Consider the following 12647-nt stretch of genomic DNA (forward strand, 5'->3'; position numbering starts at 1 on the left):
TTTTTTTGGCTGGTGCAGCATAAGTCTCTGGCTTCCTTGCACCTTATACCTAATAATAATAATAATAATAATAATAATAAAGCATTGTCATCTTGAAAGACACCATCGCCATTCGAGAAAAAGTATAAAATAGTGGGGTGTACACAGTCAGCCAGCAGTTGACGATAGCGGAGACCAGTAATACATTGTTCCACATGCACCAGGGATCGAAGTTCCTGCCAGTGAAACATGCACACCATACAACTGCCTCCATCGAGCTGCACTTTTGATACCATGCATGATGGATGAAGAGCCTCGTGTTGTTGATGCCAAATCTGTACACTACCATCCACGGTGCGGAGTAATTAATGTGACTCATCCGACCAGCACTCCTTCCAGTCTTCTAATGTCCAACTTGCATGCTCTTTGCACCAGGCGAGTCTTTTATGCTGATGAACCTTGGTTAGGAGAGGATGCCGTAAGGGTCGTCTACTTGTATAGTCCATATGAGCAAGCATGCAATGCATAGTCATGCCAGATATTGTTCCGGGTTGGCCCATGTTGTATTGGGTAGTCAACTCTTCAACAGTGTTGCGCCTGTTTGCCTGTACGAGTTGTCGGACTCGGCACTCACCTCTAACATCAACCTTTCGCTGACCTTTGCAGTTTTGCCATCGGGTCGTTGTTTGACCATTTTGATGCCAGTCCTTGTACACTTTAACTACAGCAGCTCTCGAGCACCCCACCAGTTCAGCCGTTTGGGAAATCGAGGCACCAGCTCATCAAGCACCCACAATCTGTCCTTTATCAAAGTCCAATAAATCCTTCCTTTTACCCATCACGCTCAGAATTTTACTACCTACTGAACCACCGACACCTTATCTATGCTATGTAGATTGACTAACTGCTCACTCTCGTACCTCACGTGGTCAACGGGTCGCATTCAGTTTTCATAGGGGTGGTCATAATTCAGTGATCACTCAGTGTATATTAACTTTAATATAACTAAATTATATCAATTAACTTCAATCCTAAAATATGGTTTGTCTTATTTCTTACAAAAGAGGCTTCTGCACCATTCAACTTCAGCAACACTCAAGATTTCTAGACAAGATCACTTATTTTAATGGGAGGGGGTTAACACCGGTTCCTAATCTTTCTCAGCTAAAGCATATCAGAAATATTACCTACACTGTGTTTAAAAAAAAAAAAGAAAAAAGAAAACTATGTTTACTCTTTTCCTATTACTTTTCTTCTAAACAGCTACTGACTGTGCTGGTCAGCTGTACTATGGAATACTGTTTCCACACTTGAGGAGATACCCCAAAACATTCCCTTAAACTTCCAGATTCTAATCAAAAGAGAGCAATCAAGTTAACTAATGATTTCTTACTTGCAAACTCACTCCACTCCTATCACACAGATATTCAGTTTCTGCTACATATCCTTTCTACAGCTAATTCTACAATACATTATGTGTTGTTTGATGGGCTAAAACCAGCAAAAAAAGTTCATATCAACATGTGTCCAATTCTGAATTGTTAAGCAAGAAATCAATAAGAATAAATATGGATTTAGTATGAATAAACATTTTACTTGGTATGTCTCTGCTTATTCCAATTTACTATTTAATTATTGTAATTATAAATTATATTAATTAAAATTTGAACTATTAAAATAATTTTACTTATAATGAAAATAAAGCACTTCTAGAGATCAACAATGAATCTTCTGACTGTGTAATTAAAAGTGAGCACAGAAAAACTGCAGAACATGCATTCTAGGTGAACTGAAGGAACCATTATCATTAAAAGGAAATAGCAGACTGGCAACTTTTCCTCAGGAGACTACTTTAAAAGGGGGCTTGCAATTAAAATGGTTGCTATGAGGTATCAGTAAAGTTGTTGCCAACATTTCAAAATCTCTAATCAGAAGAAAAATTTGGGGCGAGGGATATTGTGAAGGTAATACTGAATTGTTTCTTTCCCAAGTAAAAGTAAAAAAAAAAAAAGTTGTTTTTTGTAGCTTATTTTGTAAATAATAATTTGTTAAATGTTTTTTTACCTGTACTCTGTAAGACTGTAATAGGTGCATTATGGTCTTAGTTACTGATACCAGTAAATCAAATAACAAACATTATTTCTAGGAAAAAATTAATACAGGGGCTTCTTTTGCGATAACTACTTACTTGAACAGATTTATAATTTTAGGTTTAGGGCCTTATCAATGCTACAGTTTAAGACAGTGGCACATAACCTTAGAATCACAAACAGCTGTACAGTTCTCTCTTTCCCAAAACTTTTCCATATAATACTATTAAAAAGGAATACAGGCATACTTCGCTTAACATAACCTCTGATAACGAAGCTTCGATATAACGAAGTCAGCAATTTCAAGCCCCATTTAACATAAAAAAATATATTCCAGTTTAATCACCTGAAATCTAAACAAACTGAAGAAATTACGGAAACCTTTGGGGCTTCTCGTGGTTGGTTCGAGAAATTTAAAAAACGGGCCAGGATTCATAGTGTAAAATTAACAGGAGAAGCTGCAAATAAGTTTCCAAAAAAACTAAAGGAAACAATTGAACGTGAAAATTTTCCAAATTTGGTGTTCAGTGTTGATGAAAGCGGTTTGTTCTGGAAACAGCTACCAACAAAAAGCTTCATTTCTATTGAAGAAAAATCAGCTGCTGGGTTCAAAGCAGCCAGAGACCGGATCAAATGCCTCTGGCGATTATAAATTAAAATTGTTATTAGTTTACCATTCAGAAAATCCAAGGGCATTAATAAGTAACATAAAAATGAATTTACCTGTAATATGGAAAGCAAATAGAAAAGCGTGGGTTACCAAGGGGTTATTTACTGATTGGTTTGTTAACCACTTTTGTTCTGAAGTAAAACGGTATTGTCAAAAAAACAACTTTGAAGAAAAAGCTCTTTTGTTGTTGCTCCGGGACATCCTACTGATCTTAACACGTTGGACACATGCATTCCTGTCAAAGTTGTGTTTCTTCCAGCAAACACAACTTCCCTGATTCAACCATTGGATCAGGGAGTAATAGCATCATTTAAAGCTTATTATCTGCGTCGAACATTAAGCAATTTAACTGAACTAGAGGATAAAGAGGAAATGACAGTTAAAACTTTTTGGAAAAACTACTACACCATTAAAAACGCAATTGAAAACATTGATAGTTCTTGGAAGAAGTCACTAAGAAATGCTTAAATCGAGTTTGGCGCAAAATATGGCCAGAGGTTGTACTAGAAGAAGAAAATAACATCATCCAAGAAATTAGAAATGAAGTTATCCAGATGGCTCAATCAATAAGTTTCGAAAATGTCGATGAAGAGGATGTTAGAAATTTATTGAATGCAGAAGATGATGGTTTTTCAGTGGAAGATTTAGAAAACCTTGTTAGCAACGAAGACAAAGATAATGATGACGAAGTTAAAGAAGTTCCTGCCGAAAAAGTGTTAACAACCAAAGATTTAAAAAGGTGCTTAAATGACATTGAAAACGTTTTAAATTTTTTTTAGTGAAAATGATCCCGATTTAGGAAGAAGTGTTATTGTTAAGCGATCTGTGTTAAATGCAATAACTCCGTATAGGCAATTGTTAAATGAAAGAGAAAAAGAGCATAAACAATCAACTTTAGACTCGTATTTTAAAATGTGGTTTCACTTTGTATGTAAGTTGACTGTTTATTTAATAAAACTTTTCTTTGTTCGAAAAAAAAGCTTTTCATTTTCTTTACGTAGGAACGTATCCCTATTCTGGCCATAGTATTTTTACCTCTGAAAACGAAGTTTCGCTTAACGAAGTAATTTCGTGGAACGCATCCTATTCGTTATTCGAGGTATGCCTGTATTTTCGAAATATGTTATTTTAGTGAAAAGTGATGGGATAATTACTATCCAAGATCAAGTTTCATACTTTTTTTCATGAGATGTAAAAACATAAATGCATATTTAAAGGTTTTTGTAATGATTTGAAAAATTAATATGGAAAACCAGATGTAATCAGTAAAATAGGCTTGAGTCAAAGAAAAAATTGTTAAAGCATTAGATCATAGTCAGACAAAGGTGGCATGCCACTAGTTGTGGTACATGACACAGATATTACATAGTATTGTGAGTAATATGCATTCTGAAAAAAAAATATATATATCTTATAACAAGTTACAATAATATCATATTCATCTCAAATTGGAATGGAAATTTTATTTTTTTCTTTACTATTCTATTACACATTAAAAAAAAAAAAAAAAAAACAACAAAACCCAGAACCTGAACTGTAAAATTATTGAAAAATATTGCTAACAGATTGTAAGTGGCATTTAATTTATACACTGTGATTATTGACCCTAGGTGGAAGTGATCATAGTGCATTGTTTGTGGGATTTACTCAAAGATGTAATTACCATTAAAAGTAGAGGGAATGGTTTCTGATTTTGTAAAGGTGACTACAGTGTCTTGGACAGTTTTTAAATTCTATACAGTGGAACCAACTGATGATATTACCATCAGCAAATTCTAAATGGGAAGTATTCAAGAAAATAATCATATAAGTTACTAGGCTTTACATACTATTCAAGGCTTAGACATAAATAGATGTCAGATGAACAAATGAGGCTCATTGCAGAGAAGAAAAATGCATGGGACACAAATTATCTGGTGATACAGAAGCTTATAATTAACTATATACTATCGGTGTAGGTACACCATAGTTTACCCATAAATTTGAACTACATATGTAGTGTAAAGGCATCGTTTTAATTGTATCTCATACTGTGAGTGCCTTCACAATGCTGGTATTACACTACTTCAAATAAATAATGCTTCTCTAGTAGCGAAGGCTACTGTTATTTATTCTCAGTGGATACTGAAATATAATAGATATAAACTAATCTGCAATCAAGTCACAAAGGATGTTAGACAAGATAAGGCATATTAAGAGAAAGCAGAAGGAAAGGGGTGAATCCATGGGTCCACTTGATATCGATGGTTCAGCTGTTGTTGATCCTGCTCAGGTGCTGATAAGCTGAATAATTATTTTGCATCTACATTCATGCATGAGGAACTCTTTAAGGGAGTGAATACCAGAAATTTATCAAACTCTACTAGGAGCTTAATAATTTTGTAACAACTGAGAGGAACCTGGAAGAGAAATTGCTGAAGTTATAAGTAAGAAAGCACCTGGGGTAGATGGGATCTATTAAATTATATTAAGAGAAGCAGAAAAGGAGGTACGTAAACCCTTAGCCATAATTATGAGAGCATCCTTGGATTCAGGGGAAGTCCTTGTGGACTAAAAATAACACTGAAAAAGAGAGAAATTCAAAGTTATAATATAGCTAAAACAATATGACTTGAGAGAAAGAAGGTATTTATAAACTATCTTGTTCTTTCATTTGTTTTTGCAGTCAGCAGGATTTAAACTACACTGAAATACAGTGGTCTTAATTCTCACAGCAGAACAATTTTGTCTTTGTAAAGAATTTCCCTGGCACTGCACTGCTTTCAAATAGAAGGTCTCATCAAAAGGTTAATCGGCCATTTGTGTGAAAAGATGAGATTGCTGTGATAACCTGTTTTAGGTGTAACCAGTCCCTCATCAGATAGCAGATAGTCTTTAACAATACTCAGACAAAACAGACAGCCTTAGCTATAGCACACCTTTCAAAAACTGTGATTTTGTATATCACATGGCAGCTAACATCGAATAACTTCTTTACAACTGTTCTGTCTGCATGTTGCCACGGGAGACCACCTGTTATCTGGATGAGGGGGATCAGCTATTCCCAAAAAAAAAAAAAAAAAAAAAAAAAAAAAAAGTTGTCATAGCAGTCCAATCTTTTAAACAAATGGTCGATTAACCAGGTAGGCCATTTGTTTGGAAGTAGTGCAATAACAGGGCAACTCGTTGCAAAAGCAAGTTTTTCTATCATGAGAATTAAGGCCATTGCATTGTCTATGGAGTTTAAATCTTGCTGGCCACAAAAACAATTTAAAGGCCAAGAAAGTCAAGTAAGCATGCTATAAGAAGAGAAATATTACTCTTTTGTTTCATAGATTCTTAAAACGAGTAATGGATTGCTTTCTTAAAATTATGAGCTTTTAAAATATTGATTTAATGTAAGATGTGGCAAATTTTAAAGGATTCCAGATTGTGCTGGATTTTGCAGAGTTTGCCCTATGTCTATGATGACTGGATTCTATTTGAGAAAATGCACTGTAGCAATATCTGTGGGTACTTTAGTTACATAACTATTATAAGGTTCATCTCTGCTGCATTATTTCTATTCCTAATTTATCAATTTATTTATGAGTTAATTTATCAAATGAGTGTATATTGTTAAATTAATTTGTAATTCTTAACTTAATTCAGTACATAGTGTATCATCTCTATTTCCACTATATCAATTTATTTTCATATTTTGTCTTTGCAAAGAATTAGCACACTGTCATATTCTTTATTGCTCTAAAAATCTACTGATTTCCAGTATTAGTTCTCCTAACTTATACATGAATTTATATTATTAAATAAAACTTTTGATTTCAAATGTTTTTAATTTTCTTTTAAATTTGTAACACCAAACTTAATTCAGTACACATTACAGGATTGGTTGGTTTGGTTTTATTGGCGCATTAGCTACTAAGGCTATAATGCGCCAAGACCATGTCATTTATAAAAAAGTTTAAACTTTCAGTGACCTAATTAGTTAGGTCACTATGTCCAAAGGTATAACAAATATATAAAGGAAAAATGTAAATTTTATATTCGATTAAAAATATTTATTGATTTCAAAAAGCTAAAAACAGCAGACACATTGTCATTGTCGGATAAAATCTGACTGAGTGTATATGGCTCAGTCAGATGACTAAAAGCGGTAAAACGGATATTTCTAAAATCTGGACAATCAATTAAAATGTGTCTCATGGATAAAACTGTGCCACAGTTCTCGCACATAGGACAGTCATCTGCCCTCAGCAGAAAAGAATGTGTAAGATGACCATGTCCTATGCGGAGACGAGCTAGAACAACTTCCTCCTTACGATTCCTGCGTAGACTAGACTGCCACGGTTCAATTACAGGCTTTATACGATATAATTTATTCGCAGTCTGTCTATTCCACGAATCCTGCCATTGGGAGTGAATCTTCTCGTGTATTATTTGCCTGTAGTCTGTATAAGGGACGAACAGGCAGCGGTTATTATTGGGAATTGCTGATTTGGCTGCGGCGTCAGCCAAATCATTTCCCCTAATCCCAATGTGGCTGGGAATCCAGCAGAAGCAGATGTCATATTCGCGTTCATGGAGAACATGAATCTTCTGCTGAATGCTAGACAGAACTGGATGAGGATTATACCTCACAGATATTAAAGTCTGTAACATGCTAAGAGAGTCGGAATATAAAATGAACCGTTGGTATTGGCATTTACTAATATGATCCAAGGCTAACTCTACTACGTACAGCTCTGCAGTAAATATGCTGCATTCAGAGGGAATCTGCTCTGATATAGTGCTGTCTGTAAAGACAGCAGCAGATCCCACATATGATTCTGACTTCGAACCGTCTGTGTAGACTGGCGCAAAGTCGGAATATTCAGTTCAGTGTGCTGAATGAAGCTGCAGGTAGACACATGATGGAGTGTCTGACTTTCCCCAGTTTCTAAGCGACAAGTCGCATGCAGGGACATGAGCATGCCAGGGTGGAAAGGGTTGCTTTGATGTTTGGGCAACCTTGTCTACCTTGATATTAAGTTCATTGATTGGCTCTTGGAGACGAATACCAAAAGGACGATTGGCAGTCTTACGGGTATTGTACAAGTTTTCCCATCGTGGCTCAAAAACGAAGGGCCACGTAGGATGGTCTGGCAGGGATTTCAGTTTTAAAGCGTACTTTAAAGACAACTGCTTACATCGAAACGATAACGGTGGTTCGTTTGCTTCGACGTATAAACTCTTGACAGGAGATGTTCGAAATGCTCCAGTAGCGATACGTATAGCCTGATGATGGACAGGATCCAGCCATCGAAGTACACTGTCTCTGGCTGAAGAATATACTTGGGACCCATAATCTAATTTGGATCGCACAAGTACACAGTAAAGCCGTAGAAGGGTGCATCGCTCTGCACCCCAAGATAAGGAGGAGAGCGAGTGGAGCATATTAAGGGCTCTTGTGCACTTTGTGCGGAGTTGACGAATATGATCCAAAAACGTTAATTTTTTATCGAATATGAGTCCCAAGAATTTTGTGTTCGCTGCTACTGGAATGGCATTTTGTCCGAGCCTTAATTCAGGTTCAGGATGAAGATTACGCTTGCGACAAAAGTGTATGCAAACGGTCTTCTCCGGCGAGAACCTGAAGCCATTAGCAAGTGCCCAGGAATTCAGACTATCAATGGCTTTCTGCAGTTGTCTTTCAATAACCCTCATGTTGCACGACTGGCAAAAAATGCTAAAGTCATCAACATAGAGACCACTGTTTACAGTTGGAGGAAGTTGTTCTGTGATGCAATTTATTTTGATGGCAAAAAGCGTGACACTTAATACTGATCCTTGTGGTACTCCCTCCTCTTGGCTAAAGGAGCGAGAGAGTGAGGATCCTACACGAACTTGGAACGATCGATTGGCTAAAAAGTTTTGAATAAAAAAGGGCAGATGCCCTCTTAGGCCTAGGCTATGTAAATCTTTTAAAATGCCAAATCTCCAAGTTGTGTGTTTTTTTTTTTTTTTTTTTTTTTTTTTGATTTGGTAGTTGTTGGCGCATCGGCTTCTGTGGCCATATTGCACCTCCCAAGGTTTTTGCAGTACTTTGATCCAAGCCCGAGGCGGGAATCGAACCCGCGACCTTTTGGGTTGCTGGGCAGGTACTTTACCCACTCGGCTAGCCCGGTCGGCCTCCAAGTTGTGTCATACGCTTTCTCCATGTCAAAGAACACCGACACCAAGTGTTCGCATTTTAGGAAAGCATCCCGGATGGATGCTTCCAATCTAATAAGATGGTCCAAAGTGGACCGGTTCCTTCGGAAGCCGCACTGGATGCTGGAGAGAAGGTCATTTGATTCTAAATACCATATTAAACGAGAATTGACCATTCTCTCCAGGATTTTGCACAGACAGCTAGTCAGAGCAATAGGACGATAATTGGTGGTGACTTTTGGATCCTTTCCTGACTTAGGAAAGGCAAGAACGATTGCCTTTCGCCAGGAGTCCGGAAACTGCCCTTCAGTAAAGATTCTGTTATACAGAAGGAGCAGACAATCCATAGATTTTGGTGAAAGATGTTTAATCATTTCATAATGGATGCCATATGGTCCAACAGCACTTGCTTTGGAGAGAGTGAGGGCTCTTTTCAGCTCCTCTATAGTGAACGCCCCGTTGTAGAGATAGAGGCCCTTGGACTTAAAATTAAGTACTTGTTTTTCCAGTTTATGTTTCAGGACCAGGAACTCTGGGGAGTACGAGGATGTTGCGGAGATGATAGAGAATGTTTCCCCAAGAGCATTGGCTATTGCAGTTGGATCTGCAATAGCGCATCCATTATAATCTAGGATTGAAGAAGGGTGGGATGTATATTTTCCCTTCATTTTCCGGATTTTATCCCAGACTACCTTAGAGTTGGTAGACTGGTTAATAGATGATGTAAAACGGATCCACGATTCCTTTTGACTCTGACAATGGATATATCGTGCTTTGGCTCGTGCACGTTTAAAGGCTATAAGGTTAGTCGTGGTATGATATCGGCGGAATATCCCCCACGCTTTGTTTTGAGCCTTTTTTTGCTGCTGTGCATTGTGAATTCCACCAAGGTTTGGGAAATGGTGGAAACTGGACAGATGTTTTTGGAACAGCATTCGCAGCTGCTTGGACAATATTTTCTGTGATGTACTTAACTGCATCATTGATAGGCTCTTGACTGACTGTGCTAAGATCAAAATTTGCCTGATGTTGGAAGGCAGTCCAGTCAGCCTGATCAATCTTCCACCGTGGTAACCTGAAGGGGAGACATGGTCTCCCACTGTGTAACGAGGTTATCACAGGGAAGTGATCACTTCCATATGGATTCTCCTCCACTTTCCAAGTGAGTGAAGGTTTGTTTGTTTGTTATTTAGTTTTTAGGAGCATTAGCAACTTAAGGCCATATTGCTCCGGGATATGCGGTGGTCATTCCCTGACCTTTCCGCATCCTCCGTATTTGGTGGTGACGGGCTCGAACCCCGGTCTAATCAAGAAGCATGTGCTACGCACTGCTGCTCCTTCCCACCTGGCTACGGAGGCGCCTAGTGAGTGAAGGGAGTAGAGAAGGGGAGCAGATAGAGAGATCAATGGCAGAAAAAGTACGGGTAGGCATGTGGAAGAAGGTGTTTGTTCCAGTATTTAGAAGGGAAAGGTCATTGTCATTGAGCATACGCTCTATGACTCGTCCCCTTCCGTTGATGTTAGCACTACCCCACAGGGTGTTATGTCCGTTAAAATCCCCGAGAAGTAAGAAAGGGGGAGGCAGCTGCGTAAGAAGATCATCAAGGTCTGCCTGGGGGATGTCAGTCCCAGGTGGCAAATAAATGGAGCACACAGTTAATAGAAATCCCACTGAAAGGCGAATTGCAACAGCCTCTATGCTGGTTGTAATTAGCAAGGGCTGCACTGGGGTCTGGTTACCCACAAGGATAGCCACTCCCCCATGTACAGGGATATCCGCAATTCTATCCTTTCGAAAAAATGTGATGTTGTGCATGGTGGGATCATCATTTGCCTTTAGATATGTCTCCTGCAAGCAAAAGCAAACTGGCTCGTGCTTTTGCAGGAGGGCCTTGATGTCATCAATATTTCGCCGGAATCCACGACAATTCCATTGTAGGAATTTAGCCATTATTTTGGCTTGGTGGGTCCATCAGGCGGCTTCCAAGGTGCCGAGGGCTTACTTTTATCAGTCTTGGATTTATCTTTTTTGGGGAAGAACGGATGCTGTCCCGTGTCCATTTCTTCCTCCGCAAAGAGTTCCAAGACTGAATCTTCGGGTACCTCCTTCTGCTCAACATCCATCTTATCTTGGATACTAGGGGAGACTTCCCCTTTCTTATTCTTTTCTTTCATAGTTACCTTTGTTACTTGTGGAGCGTTAGGAGGTACCGATATAGGAGTGGCAGCTGATTGGTCCTTCTGTGCAGGTTTTTGAGAACTTAAAAGATATCGCGCGATGGGAGTGAAAGACTCCTTTGGAGGAATGGTCATGTCCGTCTGAGTTCCGACGGAACATCTCCCTGCTACCTTCTGGGCGTAGGTAGGTTTGTTGATATTCAGGGGTTTGACCGATTTCCTTGCCTCCTGGTATGATATATTTAGCTCTGCCTTCAGCCGTTGAATTTCTTTTTCTTCTTTCCACCTCTGGCATGCTCGTGAATAGGCCGGGTGTTCGCCTTCACAGTTAATACAGGTGGGTTTTGCGGCTGAACATGCTGTTGCTTCGTGGTCCTTTGCACCGCATCGAGTGCATGCAAAGACTCCACGGCAGGCTATTTGAGAATGTCCATACTTCTGGCATTTAAAACACCGTAAAGGGTTCGGAATGTATGGACGCACTGAACAGTTGATGTATCCAGCTTTAATCTCATCAGGAGGTTTAGGAGAGTTAAAAGTCAGGATAATGCCCCTGGTTTTAACAATTTTTCCATCCCTTTGCACAGTAATTCTCTTGACGGCAATGACTCCCTGTAGTTTTAATTCGGAGCAGATTTCCTCCTCGGTTACATCGAGAAGGTCCCACTCCGAAATGACACCTCTCGATGAATTGAGTGTTCTGTGTGGTGTCACTGTTATAGGGATTCCTCCGATTGATGTTGTTCGGAGGAGATGTTCAGATTGCCTGTCATTTTTAGTTTCAATTAAAAGGTCTCCAGAACGAAGCCTCTTAACTGATTTGGGTGAACCTGCTAACCCATCTAACCCTTTTTGAATGAAAAAGGGCGACATTTTACCAATCGGTGTCTCATTGGTAGAATGCATAATTAAAAACCTTGGGACTGGCCCTGATGGTAATTCCGTCCGCTGCCTCTTTTTAGCGATAATGCTATCTGTTTCGCCGTCTAAATTTTCAGATAGGGACCGGGTTGGGGCCCCTGAAGAAATAAGTTTATCAGGATTCATTGAGGTTTTTATATTGTTCAGTGCCCGGGCTCCCCACCCACCACGGAGCCCAAAGGGATGCCCACTACCCGGCATGCAATAAATGCGCTCGGGAGTGGGACGCCAGGGCTACCCAGACACTATACCCGCACCGCCGCCAGCCTGAATCCTGTCCCTCGGACCATGAGGGTAGGGGCGTGGCATTGACACGGTTGACCCTCGCAGGCGAGCCTACTAGCAGATTGATCCTAGCTGGGCCTTCCAGGACCACCCGTCTTGTCGAAGCAGGGGCCAAAGTGGTGTATTGAAGCTGGGCCCCTCAACCACCAGGATCCCCCTTTCCGAATTTCCACGGGTCACAGCGCACGGCAAACACGCTGGATTCCATTGATGTAAGCCTGGAACCTGGGCTGTGGGCGTTGGATCCCAGTGATGCTAGTCTGGAAGTCCAGCAGCATCACTGGGAGGTCCCCTTACCGCGTACAGGTGCCCACGTCGAGGGGACACATTACAGGAACTACCATTCTGTTACTGCT

The 12647-nt window shown here is 39.6% G+C and overlaps 1 protein-coding gene across 3 annotated transcripts in view; it reads right to left on the reverse strand.

Annotated features, from left to right (window-relative positions):
- LOC150082006 (uncharacterized) overlaps positions 1-12647 on the reverse strand; it is a 521135-nt gene that overhangs the window by 130813 nt on the left and 377675 nt on the right. The gene's annotated exons all lie outside the window — the stretch shown is intronic.

Source organism: Mastigoproctus giganteus, chromosome 8, assembly GCF_048544385.1.
Source record: "Mastigoproctus giganteus isolate SK-2022 chromosome 8, ASM4854438v1, whole genome shotgun sequence".
NCBI lineage: Eukaryota > Metazoa > Arthropoda > Arachnida > Uropygi > Thelyphonidae > Mastigoproctus > Mastigoproctus giganteus.